The sequence below is a fragment of the Vulpes lagopus genome, chromosome 4, assembly GCF_018345385.1.
Source record: "Vulpes lagopus strain Blue_001 chromosome 4, ASM1834538v1, whole genome shotgun sequence".
Classification (NCBI taxonomy): domain Eukaryota; kingdom Metazoa; phylum Chordata; class Mammalia; order Carnivora; family Canidae; genus Vulpes; species Vulpes lagopus.
Window position 1 is genome coordinate 96608324 of NC_054827.1, and position 14144 is coordinate 96622467.

General features: G+C 40.7%; 1 long non-coding RNA gene across 1 annotated transcript in view; it reads left to right on the forward strand.

Moving 5' to 3' along the window:
- The window catches only part of LOC121489920, a 52397-nt gene extending 38624 nt beyond the window's left edge, over nucleotides 1–13773 (forward strand). Inside the window, exons 3-4 of the long non-coding RNA XR_005987456.1 lie at nucleotides 1589–1700; nucleotides 13721–13773. This is a non-coding gene — a long non-coding RNA (uncharacterized LOC121489920). The remainder of the gene's footprint in view (nucleotides 1–1588; nucleotides 1701–13720) is intronic.
- Nucleotides 13774–14144: the final 371 nt, after the last annotated feature.

The following is a 14144-nucleotide window of genomic DNA, read 5'->3' on the forward strand; positions in this document are numbered from 1 at the left end:
AAAAGAGCTGATGAGAATAATCATAAAGAATTAAGCTATTAGATGTATGCCAATCCCAGTGATCCTGACACACAATACCAGTGAGGCCTATGGAGATTACCCTGGAAAAAGAAGAGGATGCCTGTGAGTCTGGCTATAGGGGATATCCACTGCAGAACATTCCAGTAACAATTTGTAATATCAGATCTGTGGAGGATAGAGAATTATAAATTGAAACTAAAAATTTTATACATCTTGGGATTCAAAATATTTTAAGAGATTTTGTATAGCAATGGGGAAAAATGGGCTGACTGGTTGATAAGGGTATTTAATACTAGCTCTGAACTATTATTACCACAGAAATAAGGCAACTACCCAGTACTTACAAAGACCACAAAAGGCACAATCTTTAAAAGACCCCAGAACCTAAAAAATAAAATAAAAATAAAACCCCCCAGAAACTGAGGGCCAAATTCTTGAGGGATATGTGTGATTTCAAACCATCATGCAGGAGGGGCTGCCCAGGATTAGGTCAACTAGAATTAAACCAGTGGCTGCTACCCTTAAAGATCCCAGTGCCCTAATGGAGAGAGAGTCCAAACCCAAAGACACAAGCCCTAAATATAGAAGATGAATCCCTCATCCTGCTTACTTGGATTTTTATGACTTAGAATCAATATCAATCTTCTATCTCAGTTATTACCACAAAGATTTAAGACCAATGGGAAGCCTTAGATGTATCCTGACTCCTTTTTCATAAGATTGGTATGGTCTATTACTTCTTTGAACATAACACTGTATGACCTGGATTTTATCTCCAAAAGTTGACCTGGTTCAGAGAATTCTTCATATAGGGAACTCCCTTGAATTACAGGGTTACAATTCTCCACTGTGTAGGAACTCCCGTACTCTTTAGAAGGCTCTGGAGATAATACACATGGTATCATGAGGGAAATGCTCACCCAGACTCCCAGATTTCACAATACCAAGGCATCCCACAACCTCAAGGCCAGTCCTCAGGTGACATGTCCACATTTCACCTGGCAGAACACTCTTTCCACCTCCTGATTCAAGTCCACATGTAATACTCATGAAGAAATAATTGTCAGGATGGGTTCTAAACAGCAGAGCACTTTAGAACTGGCAGCTCTGCCAGTTGGGAGCTATCCAATGAGTTTATATCTGGAGGATTGGTACAAACTGTTCTCTTTAAAACAAGTGATTGCCCCACTACAGAGTCCAATTTCAGTGGCCCAGAGGCCTTCAGAAGGTCCTGAGGCTTCTTCTGCCCCAAACAATGTTGCCAAACTTTGGGCTTGGCTGCGTCCCAGAGATTTATCCTAGAGACTCAGTGGCTTCCTAGAGCTTCTCTCACTTCCTCAAGACAATCACTGACTTATGAACTCAGGTGGTCCACTGAAACAAAACCAACTGGCCAGCATCTCTGGATGTCTTAGACACAGTAATTCCAGGTAACCCTTCTCAGTTCCCCAAGGGAACCACCTATAGTGTACAAGAACAAATTAAGCGGAGTATGTCTGTCAGCACTGTATTTATAAAATAGGTGCCTGTGGTGGTATCCCTTTGGCTCTCTCTTTTCCTGTCCTAGGTATGGATGCCCTCATCCAGTGACATGCCTGGTGGAATAAACCCCAACATCTGGCCTTTCTTGTGAGAGCTTCCAAATAGGAACCTGTCCAACCAACTTCTTCAGTCAAATGGTAAATACACCACAATAACTGCCAAAATAGGTACAAAGAGCCAGCAGCTTGTAATAAGAGGTATGAATGAGACGGGGGTCATTAGCCCCATCATCTGACCCTTTAATAGCTGCATCTGACCAGTCTTAAAACTGGTTGGAGATGAACAATTGACAATCAGAACTTAAATGCATATGTTTCTTCCACTAAAGCTCCCATGCCCAGTATTCTAGAGATGATAGATAACATTCAAAAAGCTCAAAGCCACTACTTTTCTGTCCTATATCTAGTCAACATGTTTTACTTACAACTTCAGTTTGTTTTTAGTTTTGAGAGCACTCTATATCTTTAACTCGGCTGCCTATGGATTTTCTAAAGAGCCCTGTCATTGCACATAACTTGTGCAGTCAAAGTCTAAGTTTATGCAAATTAAGTCACTGCCACCTTTGACTTTATATAGATGACATTCCACCATGGAGGACTTCTGAGGATGCCATTCAAGAAGATTTACACCTAGTGATAAATTATTACCCCCAAATAAGATACAAAGACCAGTGATGTCTGTCAAGTATCTTGGCATAGTATGGTCAGCTAAGGTCTAAGATGTCTTACTAGAAGATATCAGGTCTTCACAAATAAGTTTCCCACTACACTATAGCAGGTACAGCACGTATTAGGTTCCTTTGTCTTTTGGAGGAAACACATTCTAAATTTATTTATTCTACTTAAACCTACTTATGATTTTATACACAAAACAGATCCTTGCTTTGGGGAGAACCTTGACAAACTGTTTTGTGGCTGGCCCCAGTGAGCCATCTAGTAGCCTCTGCCCTTAGTCCTTTGGGCTCAGATTTCTGAGTTGAATCAGTAGATGCTTCTAATCATGCCTCATAGATTCTTTGGACTAAGCACTTCTCTACTTGGCTTTCCATGGGGTTCTGAACCAAATATCTTCTTCAAAAAACAACCTGGTACATACCACTAATCCCAAATTTTGGCAGGCTGCTAGGCCCTTTTGAAAAAGAGGTATTGATGGGCTCACAGCCTGTGCTATTTTGCACATAAGTCTCCTCTGTGTCTTGGTTCAAGGATTCAACACAGCAGAAGCCTGGCACAGCCACTGAGGTTTCACTGTTAAAATGGGAATGGTCCTTAACCTCCACGTGCTTGAAATACTTCCAAACTTCTTCTTGTGATTTAGTTATAATTTCAAGGCATTATGGTCTGAAAATATGCAGGGGAAGATCCAAATCTTTTGGTGTCGGTTAAGACCTGATTTGTGAACCAGTATGTGGTCTATTCTGGAGAAAGTACCATGTGCACTTGAGAAGAATGTGTATTCAGTTGCCTTTGGATGTAAAGTTCTGTAAATATCTGTGAAATCCATCTGGTCCAGTGTATCATTTAAAGCTCTTGTTTCTTTGGAGATGTTGTGCTTAGAAGACCTGTCGATTGTAGAAAGCGCTATGTTCAAGTCACCAAGTATATGTGTATTATTATCTAAGTATGTCTTAACTTTGTTTATTAATTGATTGATATACTTGACAGCTCCCACATTACGGGCATAAATATTGATGATTGTTAAGTCCTCTTGTTGGATAGATCCTTTAAGTATGATATAGTGTCCCTCTTCATCTCTTACTACAGTCTTTGGGAAAAACTTTAGTTTATCTGATATAAGGATGGCTACCCCTGCTCTCTTTTGAGGGCCATTTGAATGGTAAAGTTTTCTCCAACCTTTTATTTTCAGGCTGTAGGTGTCCTTAGGTCTAAAATGAGTCTCTTGTAGACAGCAAATAGATGGGTCCTGCTTTTTTATCAAGTCTGAAACGGTACACCTTTTGATGGGGTCATTAAGCCCATTCACGTTCAGAGTTACTATTGAAAGATATGAATTTAGTGTCATGATACCTATTCAGTCCCTGTTTTTGTGGATTGTTCCCTTGGACTTCCTCTTTCTTTTACACAGTCCCCCTTAATATTTCTTGGAGTACTGGTTTGGTGGTCACATATTCTTTCAGTTTCTGCCTATCTTGAAAGCTCTTTACCTCTCTTTCTATTCTGAATGAGAGCCTTGCTGGATAGAGTATTCTTGGCTGCATGCTCTTCTCATGTAGGACCCTAAAATATCCTGCCAGCCCTTTCTGGCCTGCCAGGTCTCTGTGGAGAGATCTGATGTTAATCTAATATTTCTCTCCATAAAAGTTAGAGATTTCTTGTCTCTTGCTGCTTTAAGGATCTTCTCTTTCTTTGGAATTTGCAAGCTAGCTTCACTATTGAATGTCGAGGTTTTGAGCGGTTTTTATTGATTTTAGGGGGGATCTCTCTATTTTCTGGATCTGAATGCCTGTTTCCCTTCCCAGATTAAGAAAGTTTTCAGCTATGATTTTTTCAAATGCATATTCTGGACCTCTGTCCCTTTCGGCACCCTCGGGAACCCCAATTAAACATAGATTTTTCCTTCTGAGGTTGTCATTTATTTCTCTTAACCTATCCTCATGATCTTTTGTTTTTCTCTTTTTTCCTCAGTTTCACTCTTTGCCATCAACTTGTCTTCTATGTCACTCACTTGTTCTTCTACCTCGTTAACCCTTGTTGTTAGGACCTCTAGTTTGGAGTTCATCTCATTTAATTGATTTTTTAATTTTTTTTTAAGTTTCAGCCTGATTAGATCTAAATTCTGCAGTCATGAAGTCTCTTGAGTCCTTTGTGCTTTTTTCTAGAGCCACCAGTAACTTTATAATTGTGCTTCTGAATTGGCTTTCTGACATTGAATTGTAATCCAAATTCTGTAACTCTGTGGGAAGGATACCTTCAGGAAAGTGCTGAATCTGATGTCAAGGGCCTTCAGATTGTAGGAGGATGTGACCTCCCACATGCTCAGCCCCTTGTCCACTGACATGGAGGTGCAGCTAGTGGCACTCATACTGATGGCCCCTCAGCAGTTTGGGCAGGTGGTAGGAGGCTTGATATCAACTGTCTAACATGGAAAGGGAAAGGGAGTTGTTCTTGATGGATAGCAGTACCACCACTTTACAGAGCGCTATCCTGCTAGGAGGCCACAGCATATCATCCTGCTAGTGGCATGTCACTAGTGAAGTAGGGCTTTCCTGGCGCGGCCCAACTAGGAGAATTGGTGGCAATGTGTCTGACTCTACAGAGGGCCATAAAAAGGAGACTCCTGAGGACATACATTTTTACCGACTTCTGTGAGCCAATGGGTTCACAGTCTGGTTGGAACAATGACAAAAGGATAATTTCATGATTCAGGGAAAGCCTTTCTGGAGTGCCTTCATTTGGAAAAAAAAGTAGCCAACTCACACATGCCAATTGTGGTTACTCATGTCTCTGGATACAGATGCCAACAAATACCAGAAGTACATTATAACGTGGCAGACTGCTTATTCAAATTACATGCCTGTTCCAAGGCCCCACATGACCCACCTCTCAGAGTACTAACGCAACTATTCTTCCAGAGATGCCATATCCGCTAGCAGAATCTGGCCACATCAGGTCATATAGGAACAATAGGACAGTGATAAGGCATACAGGTGTGCACCCTCCTCATTCAGGCTCTAGCCAAAGTTGTTTGAGATAATTACTCCCTTTGTTCTCAAACAAAACCCTGAAAGGATCCCAGTTGGAGATACATGCCTCAGGGCAGCAGATCCTTTTCAGGTTGGCAAATTGATTTTTATCAGTCCACTGCTGCCCTCTGCTGGAGCTAGTAGGTATGCGGCCACTAGCATCCAAATGTTCACTGGACTTCGCTCTGCAGAAAGAAACCCTGTTTCTTTTTTCTTTTCTGTGCTATATCCTTTGCGATGCAGTTTTATTTAAAATATTTTGTTTAAATTCAACTTGCCAACTTTTAGTATAACACCAAGTGCTCATCTCATCATGTGCCTTCCTGTTTCTTATCATATAATCTTCTTAACTAGATATGTGCTGATCTCTGTTGGCCCACCAGATATTATAGATTCAGATCAAGGTACCCATTTCACTTCCAAAGGTGTTTGATTATGGGCTCTAGTCCATGGAAACTTGGAGAGTTTCCACCTAACTTATCAGTTCCAAGTGGCTGGACTTATAGAGAGGCACAATGATCTACTCAAAAAGATGTGTTCCTCAAGCTTTTAAACAATAAATGGTTCCTCAGAAATTTTATCACAAGCTCTAATGCTGCTTAAATCCCAGCCCTCAGATCTCCAAACCCCCACACAAACTACCAATCTTCTCCAAATACTTCCCTGCTGGTTCTTATAGTAAAACCTCACTCATTTGACCTTAAAGAGGATGCAGTGCACATCTGCTCATGTAGTGGATGTTTCCCTTACCATTTTGATTTTTTTAATGTTTATTTAAATTCAATTTAATTAACATATACTGTACTATTAGTTTCAGAGGTAGAATTTAGTGATTCATCAGTTGCGTATAACACTTAGTGCTCATTATATTAAGTGCCCTTCTTAATGGCCATCACCCAATTAGCCCACCCCTTCAACTCCCCTCCAGCAACCCTGTTTGTTTCTAAAGTTCAGAATCTCTTATGATTGGCTTTCCTCTCTGTTTTCCTCTTGTTTTAGTTTTCCTTCCCTTTTCTGTTTGTCTGTTTTGTTTCTTAAATTCCACATATGAGTGAAATCATATGATATTTATCTTTCTCTGACTGACTTATTTCACTTAGAATACCCTCCAGTTCCATCCACATCATTGCCAATGTCAAGATTTCATTCCTTTTGATGGCTGAATAATATTCTTATATATATATATATATATATATATATATATATATATATATATATTCCATCTTCTTTATCCATTATTGGCTGATGGACATTTGAGCTGTTTCCATAATTTGGCTATTGTATGTAATGCTACTATAAACATTAGGGTGCCTGTGCCCCCTTTAAATCACTATTTATGTATCCTTTGGATAAATACCAAGTAGTGAGATTGCTGGGTTGTAGGGTTTTAACTTATTGAGGAACCTTCATACTGCAGCCAGTCTGGTAAAGCATATGGATTTTTTATCATCTCAATATCTTCTTTTTTAAAAAAGATTTTATTTATTTATTTGAGAGAGAATAAGAGAGCACAAGCAGGGTAAGTGGCAGAGGAAGAAAGAGAAGCAAGTCCTTGCTGAGCAGGGAGCCTGATATGGATCATGACCTGAGCTAAAGGCACATGCTCAACCGACTGATAGATATATCTTCTATATATATATCAATCAAGGGAAGATTGTACAATATGATCCTCTTAGAAGATAGAGCCCAAGAAACAACCCCCACAAAATTGCTTAGAGGTCATGATTATACAGATTTCCTTGGCCAATGTATGATGGGTCAGTACCAGCAGTGAAGCTAAGGCCACCAACTCTGCCTCCTTTTTATCTAGGTAATAAATTCTGGTTAATTAAACCAAACTCACCAAAAGATTTACAGGAGATTGAAATGATAGCTTCAGGACCCACTAATGGACCTATGTGGATCTCCGAAGAGGGAAAGAGATCCTCCATGTAGTGAGTGCCAGTCACATTAGGAAAGGAAATCCACTAATGAACCCTTAAGGGATCCACAATCAGAGGAGGAAGTCCACATCTGTAGCCACCTTAGAGAAGGTGGTAAAGGATTTCTTGATCCAAAGCAACCAGAATCTGCCTTTGTTCAGCAACCAGATTGTTTGCCCCAAAGAGGATCCTGCAAGATAGTCAAATTCATATACACTCTTTTGTTGTGGTAGCTACTCTTACAGTGGAAATCTTGGGTAATAGGGTTGAGAGTAGACCCCTTGGGCCTAACCCTGTCCCAGGATATGTGCTGGAATAAAATCAGTCAAGTGCACTTCTGTATTACAGGATGGGTAAGCACCAGGTGCTGGCAGGCACCTTCTAGAAGCTCACTTCCCTACATATTAAATGGTTCCAATGGGAGCAATCCTTAAGTGAGTCACTTCCTCCTTATTCTACACCTGAAATTATATCCTGGCAGAATGATCCTCCCAATGTTACCAAATCATTCCCATATGGCTAGCAGGCTTGTGCTCTAATGATCATACTTTACTTTATTGGGACAACCTCTGCTTGTAAAATGCCATCCACAAAATCTCTTTACAGTTAGCCATCAATGTGCACACATCTATATGCATTATGGATGGGGTCCCCACAACGCTTGATCACAAGTACCTGCTCCTTTGTAAGGTGCACCCCTGGTAATCTGATGGAGCTTACTGAGATCTGCTCAACTGACTATAGACCTCATACTTGTAGTTCCATTCTGAGCCAGGCCTCTCGCAAATATATTCAGAATTTAATACCAATCAGTCCCTCCTACCTTTCATAAGTCTCTACTGAGCAGTGCACCTTCCCTCAGGTTGGCCTCTCTTACCTCTGAAAACATTAACTCTTCAGACTATGTTTCCCCCACTCAAGTGAGTGACAAAAGACAAGACAGCCAACTTCATTGAACATTGAGATTTCCCCCCTCAGATGACTTCTGTACCAGAAAGGAAATGACTGTCAACCTCAAGACCAAATTGCAAAAATGCCTCTATTTGATCAACTTTGGTGACCCTATAGAGTCCTATTTTTCTAAAAAAGCTAACTTCTTGTTGCATCTACAACATCCTACATCTATCAAACTGATGGCTGCTAAACTGTGAGTAATTTTCCTGTTGATTGCTGGTCAGCACTAGACATCATTTAATCTTTACGGCAACATGAACAATGTATTCTAACCTATGCTAGCTATGGTAAGGTACTTCTTATAACATCTGTAGCTTGACCTTCCTACATTTTATGGTTGGGGACCTCTTGCTACTGTTCAGAGTACTATATTACAGCTTCTGCTTTCTGCCTCATGCATCAATGACAGCCTCTCTTCCTCATTATTTCCACCACTACTATCAGTATCACCTTCATACCCAAAAGTGCCACCTCCACTCCTCTCCATATCTTATCCATAAGTCTTTCCCTGTTGTACACCATAACCCTGCCCCACACTACAGCTAAGTAGGCCATATTGGACGTGGTAAATATATTCATACAAACCTGTGAGATAGAAGCCTAGGCCTTGCAAGTAAAACCATGTGGGATCTGTCCCCATGCAGGGCCAGACCTACAGCCCTGTGTCCCTCTCTGTCCCACAACTCTTCTTAGTGACCAGCCCTTGTGCCAATTCCCTCCAAAGAAACCCAAGTCTCATTTAGACTAGACCAAATCCCGAATCTATATCTCAAAAAGAGTACCCTGTAGGTAAGCATAAAATTAACCACCCACAGAGTAGCTTTCTAACAAATACACTTGAATACAAAGTTTGGGCCTAGCCCTGGACATTCACTGACCTTTCACGAAAAACAATGCTTCATTTGGATTCTACTGGGGACCTGACTCAAGGGGACAGGAGGAAGTCCACATGACCCTGCTCCATTCATAAGCTGTACACAGAGATGACCCCTATCATTACAGTGTTTTACCTTTATCATTCTTGTTATCCATTACCCTCCTGGCCCTATAAGGCATCTCACATCTATGCAAAAAGGGATTTTTGGGGCACCTGGGTGGCTCAGTGGTTGAGTGTCTGCCTTTGGCTCAGGTTGTGGTCCTGGGGTCCTGGGGTGGAATCCCACATCAGGCTCCGTGCTGGGAGCCTGCTTGTCCCTTGGTGTCTCTGCCTCTCTCTCTGTCTCTCATGAATAAATAAAAAAAATCTTAAAACAACAACAACAACAACAAAAAGGGATTTTTAAAATCCTTATGCTATTGGCACTGGCCATCATCAATGGTCTGGCAGGTAAAAGAACAAGTGCCCACCACCCTATCCCAACAAGATCAAATATCAAAAGCCATTCAGAAATTTTGGCCACTCTAACAAACCACATGCAGAAACTGCAGTAATTCCGAGTCTAACACAGCAACAAGCATGGCTCACTAGCACAAATGAGGATGGATAATTACCTGCCATTTGATTTCTTATTTAATGGGTTAGAATCCACTCAATGAAGGGCCTCTCTTGCTGTGTGTACATTAACAATTCAAGACAGGTACGGACCAGCCTCCAGAAGATATCTCAGGATATACAGGTCATGCATAATATACCTGAAATATTTCAACAAATTCCTACACTCTCCAAGGTTCCTAATTTGTTTTCATAGCTCTTGCCATCCACCTAGGGCCAATGACAAGAATGAAATTTCAAATGATAGGTGAGTCTATTAATCAGAGGTTTCATTAGTATTACCTTGGTTAAATGTGCTTTACAATGACTTCAGAAAACAATATATTATATACTTTAACTTGTCTGCTACACAAGTAGTTGCTATTCCTGATGGTGAGGCATTATAGGATAGATTGTCGAGAGCTGAGCTCAGCTAGTCCATAGCACTGCTTCCTTCACATACATTTTGTGTGGCCTGGAGTGTTGTGAGCAGATAGTATGTCCTCTCAAGCAAGCATGTGCCCTACTTACCGGCCTGTAAAGTCACAAGTAAATGCAAGGTCCTTATATGATTCTCCCAACAGCCTTGTGATCCACAGTTTCCTTTACCCTCCAGATCCTTGCCCTGATGTAGTATTAATTGATTTATTTGAAGTTCCATTTGCCAACATATAGTAAAACACCTAGTGCTCATCAAGTTCTGTGCTCAGTACCCCTCACCCAGTTAAGCCAACCCACAGCCTGCCACCCTTTCCATTACCCTCTGTTCATTTCCCAGAGTTACTAGTCTCTCATGTTTTGTCACCCTCTCTAACTTTTCCCATTCATTTTCCCTCTTTTTCCCTAAAATCCCTTTAACTATTTCTTTTTTTAAAGATTTTTATCTATTTATTAATGATAGACACACACACACACAGGCAGAGACACAGGCAGAGGGAGAAGCAGGCTCCATGCCAGGAGCCTGGCGCGGGACTCAATCCCGGGACCCCAGGATTGCACCCTGGGCCCAAGGCAGGTGCCAAACCGCTGAGCCACCCAGGGATCCCCCTTTCACTATTTCTTATATTCCCTGAATGAGTGAAACCATATGATGGGTGTCCTTCTCCGATTGACTCACTTCCCTCAGCATGATACCCTCCAGTTCCATCCATGTTGAAGCAAATGCTGGGTATTCAATTTTCTAATGGCTGAGTAATATTCCATCGTGTATATAGACCACGTCTTCTTTATCCATTCATCTTTCGATGGACACCGAGGCTCCTTCCACAGTTTGGCTATTGTGGACATTGCTGCTATAAACATTGGGGTGCAGGTGTCCCCAAGTTTCTCTGCATCTGTATCTTTGGGGTAAATACTCCGTATTTACCGTAGTGCAATTGCTGGGTCATAGGGTAGCTCTCTTTTTAAATCTTTGAAGAAGGATCCCTGGGTGGCGCAGCGGTTTGGCGCCTGCCTTTGGCCCAGGGCGCGATCCTGGAGATCCGGGATCGAATCCCAAGTCGGGCTCCCAGTGCATGGAGCCTGCTTCTCCCTCTGCCTGTGTCTCTGTCTCTCTCTCTCTCTCTCTCTCTCTCTCTCTGTGACTATCATAAATAAATAAAAATTTAAAAAAATAAATAAATAAATAAATCTTTGAAGAATCTTCACACTGTTTTCCCAAGTGGCAGTACCAGTTCACATTCCCACCAACAGTGTAAGAGGGTTCCCCTTTCTCCACATCCTCTCCAACATTTGTTGTTTCCTGTCTTGTTAATTTACACCATTCTCACTGGTGTGAGGTGGTATCTCATTGTGGCTTGCTTTGATTTGTATTTCCCTGACAGCAAGTGATGCGGAGAATTTTCTCATGTGCTTGTTGGCCACGTCTATGTCTTCCTCTGTGAAATTTCTGTTCATGTCTTTTGTCCATTTCATGATTGGATTCTTTATTTCTTGGGTGTCGAGTTTTATAAATTATAGGTCTTGGATACTAGCCCTTTATCTGATAGGTCATTTGCAAATATCTTCTCCCATTCTGTAGGTTGTCTTTTAGTTTTCCTGACTGTTTCTTTTGCTGTGCAGAAGCTTTTTAACTTGATTAAGTCCCAATAATTCATTTTTGCTTGTTTCCTTTCCTTCATAAATGTGTCTTGCAAGAAGCTGCTGTGGCAAAGTTCAAAAAGGGTGTTGCCTGTGCTTCCCTCTAGGATTTTGATGGATTCTTGTCTCACATTTAGATCTTTCATCCATTTTGAGTTTATCTTTGTGTGTGGTGTAAAAGAATGGTCTAGTTTCATTCTTCTGCATGTGGATGTCCAATTTTCCCGGCACCACTTATGGAAGAGACTGTCCTTTTTCCAGGGGATAGTCTTTCCTGCTTTGTCGAATATTTGCTGACCATAAAGTTGAGGGCCCATTTCCGGGTTCTCTATTCTGTTCCATTGATCTATGTGTCTGTTTTTGTGCCAGTACCAAACTGTCTTGATGATCATAGCTTTGTAACACGGCTTGAAATTCAGCATTGTGATGCCCTTGGCTCTGGTTTTCTTTTTCAATATTCCCCTGGCTATTTGGGGTCTTTTCTGATTCCACACAAATCTTAAGATTATTTTTCCAACTTGCGAAGAAAGTCCATGGTATTTTAATAGCGACTGCATTGAACATGTAAATTGCCTTGAGTAGCATAGACATTTTCACAATATTAATTCTTCCAATCCATGAGCATGGAATATTTTCCCATCTCTTTAGGTCTTCCTCAATTTCTTTCAGAAGGGTTCTGTAGTTTTTAGGCCATACATCCTTTACCTCTTTGGTTAGATTTACTCCTAGGTATCTTATGTGTTTGGGTGCAATTGTGAATGGGACTGATTCCTTAATTTCTCTTTCTTCAGTTTCATTGTTAGTGTAGAGAAATGCCACTGATTTCTGGGTATTTATTTTGTATCCTGCCGCATTGCCAAATTGCTGTATGAGTTCTAGCAATCTTGGGGTGGAGTCTTTTGGGTTTTCTACATACAGCATCACGTCAGCTGCAAAGAGGGAGAGTTTGACTTCTTCCTTGCCAATTTGAATGCCTTTTATTTCTTTTTTGTTGTCTGATTGCTGAGGCTAGGAATTTTAGTACTATGTTGAATAACAGTGGTGAGAGTAGATATCCCAGTTGTGTTCCTGATCTTAAGGAAAAGGCTCTCAGTTTTTCCCCATTGAGAATTCTATTCATTGTGAGCTTTTCATAGATAGCTTTTAAGATATTGATGGATGTTCCCTCTATCCCTATACTATGAGGAGTTTTCATGAGGAATGGATGCTGTATTTTGTCAAATGCTTTCTCTGCATCTATTGAGAGGATCATATGTTTCTTGTCTTTTCTCTTGTTGATGTTATCTATCATGTTGTTTTACGAGTCTTGAACCACACTTGCATCCTGGGGATAAATCCCACTTGGTATTGGTGAATAATACACTTGATGTACTGTTGGATCCTATTGGCTAGCATCTTGGTGAGAACTTTTGCATCCATGTTCATCTTGGATATTGGTCTGTAATTTTCCTTTTCGGTGGGGTCTTGGTCTGCTTTTGGGATTAAGGTGGTGCTGGCCTTATAAAACGAGTTTGGAAGTATTTCCTTCCATTTCTATCCTTTAAAACAGCTTTAGTAGAATAGGTTTTATTTCTTCTTTAAATTTTTGATAGAATTCCCATGGGAAGCCATCTGGCCCTGGATACTTGTGTCTTTTGATGAGATCATTTAGCCCATTTACATTCAGAGTAACGTTTGAAAGATATGAATTTAGAGTCATAGAAATATCTATTCAGTCCATGTTTTTGTGGATTATTTCTTTGGGCTTCCTCTTTCTTTTACAGGGTCCCCTTAATATTTCTTGCAGAGCCAGTTTGGCGGTCACATAATCTTTCAGTTTCTGCCTATCTTGGAAGCTCTTTATTTATCCTTCTATTCTGAATGACAGCTTTGCTAGAGTGTTCTTGGCTGCATATTCTTCTCATTTAGTACCCCTGAATATATCATGCCAGCCCTTTCTGGCCTGCCAGTTCTCTGTCTAGAGGTCTGCTGTTAATTTGGTATTTCTCCCCATATAAGTTAAGAATCTCTTGTCTCATCCACATGCAGAAGAATGAAACTGGACCACTCTCTTTCACGATACACAAAGATAAACTCAAAATGGATGAGAGATCTAAATGTGAGACAAGAGTCCATCAAAATCATAGAAGAGAACACAGGCAACACCCTTTTTGAACTGGGCCACAGTAACTTCTTGCAAGATACGTCCACAAAGGCAAAAGAAACAAAAGCAAAAATGAACTATTGGGACTTCATCAAGATAAGAAGCTTTTGCACAGCAAAGGATACAGTCAACAAAACTAAAAGACAACCTACAGAATGGAAGAAGATATTTGCAAATAACATATCAGATAAAGGGCTAGTTTCCAAAATCTATAAAGAACTTATTAAACTCAACACCAAAGAAACAAACAATCCAATCATGAAATGGGCAAAAGACATGAAGAGAAATCTCACAGAGGAAGACATGGAC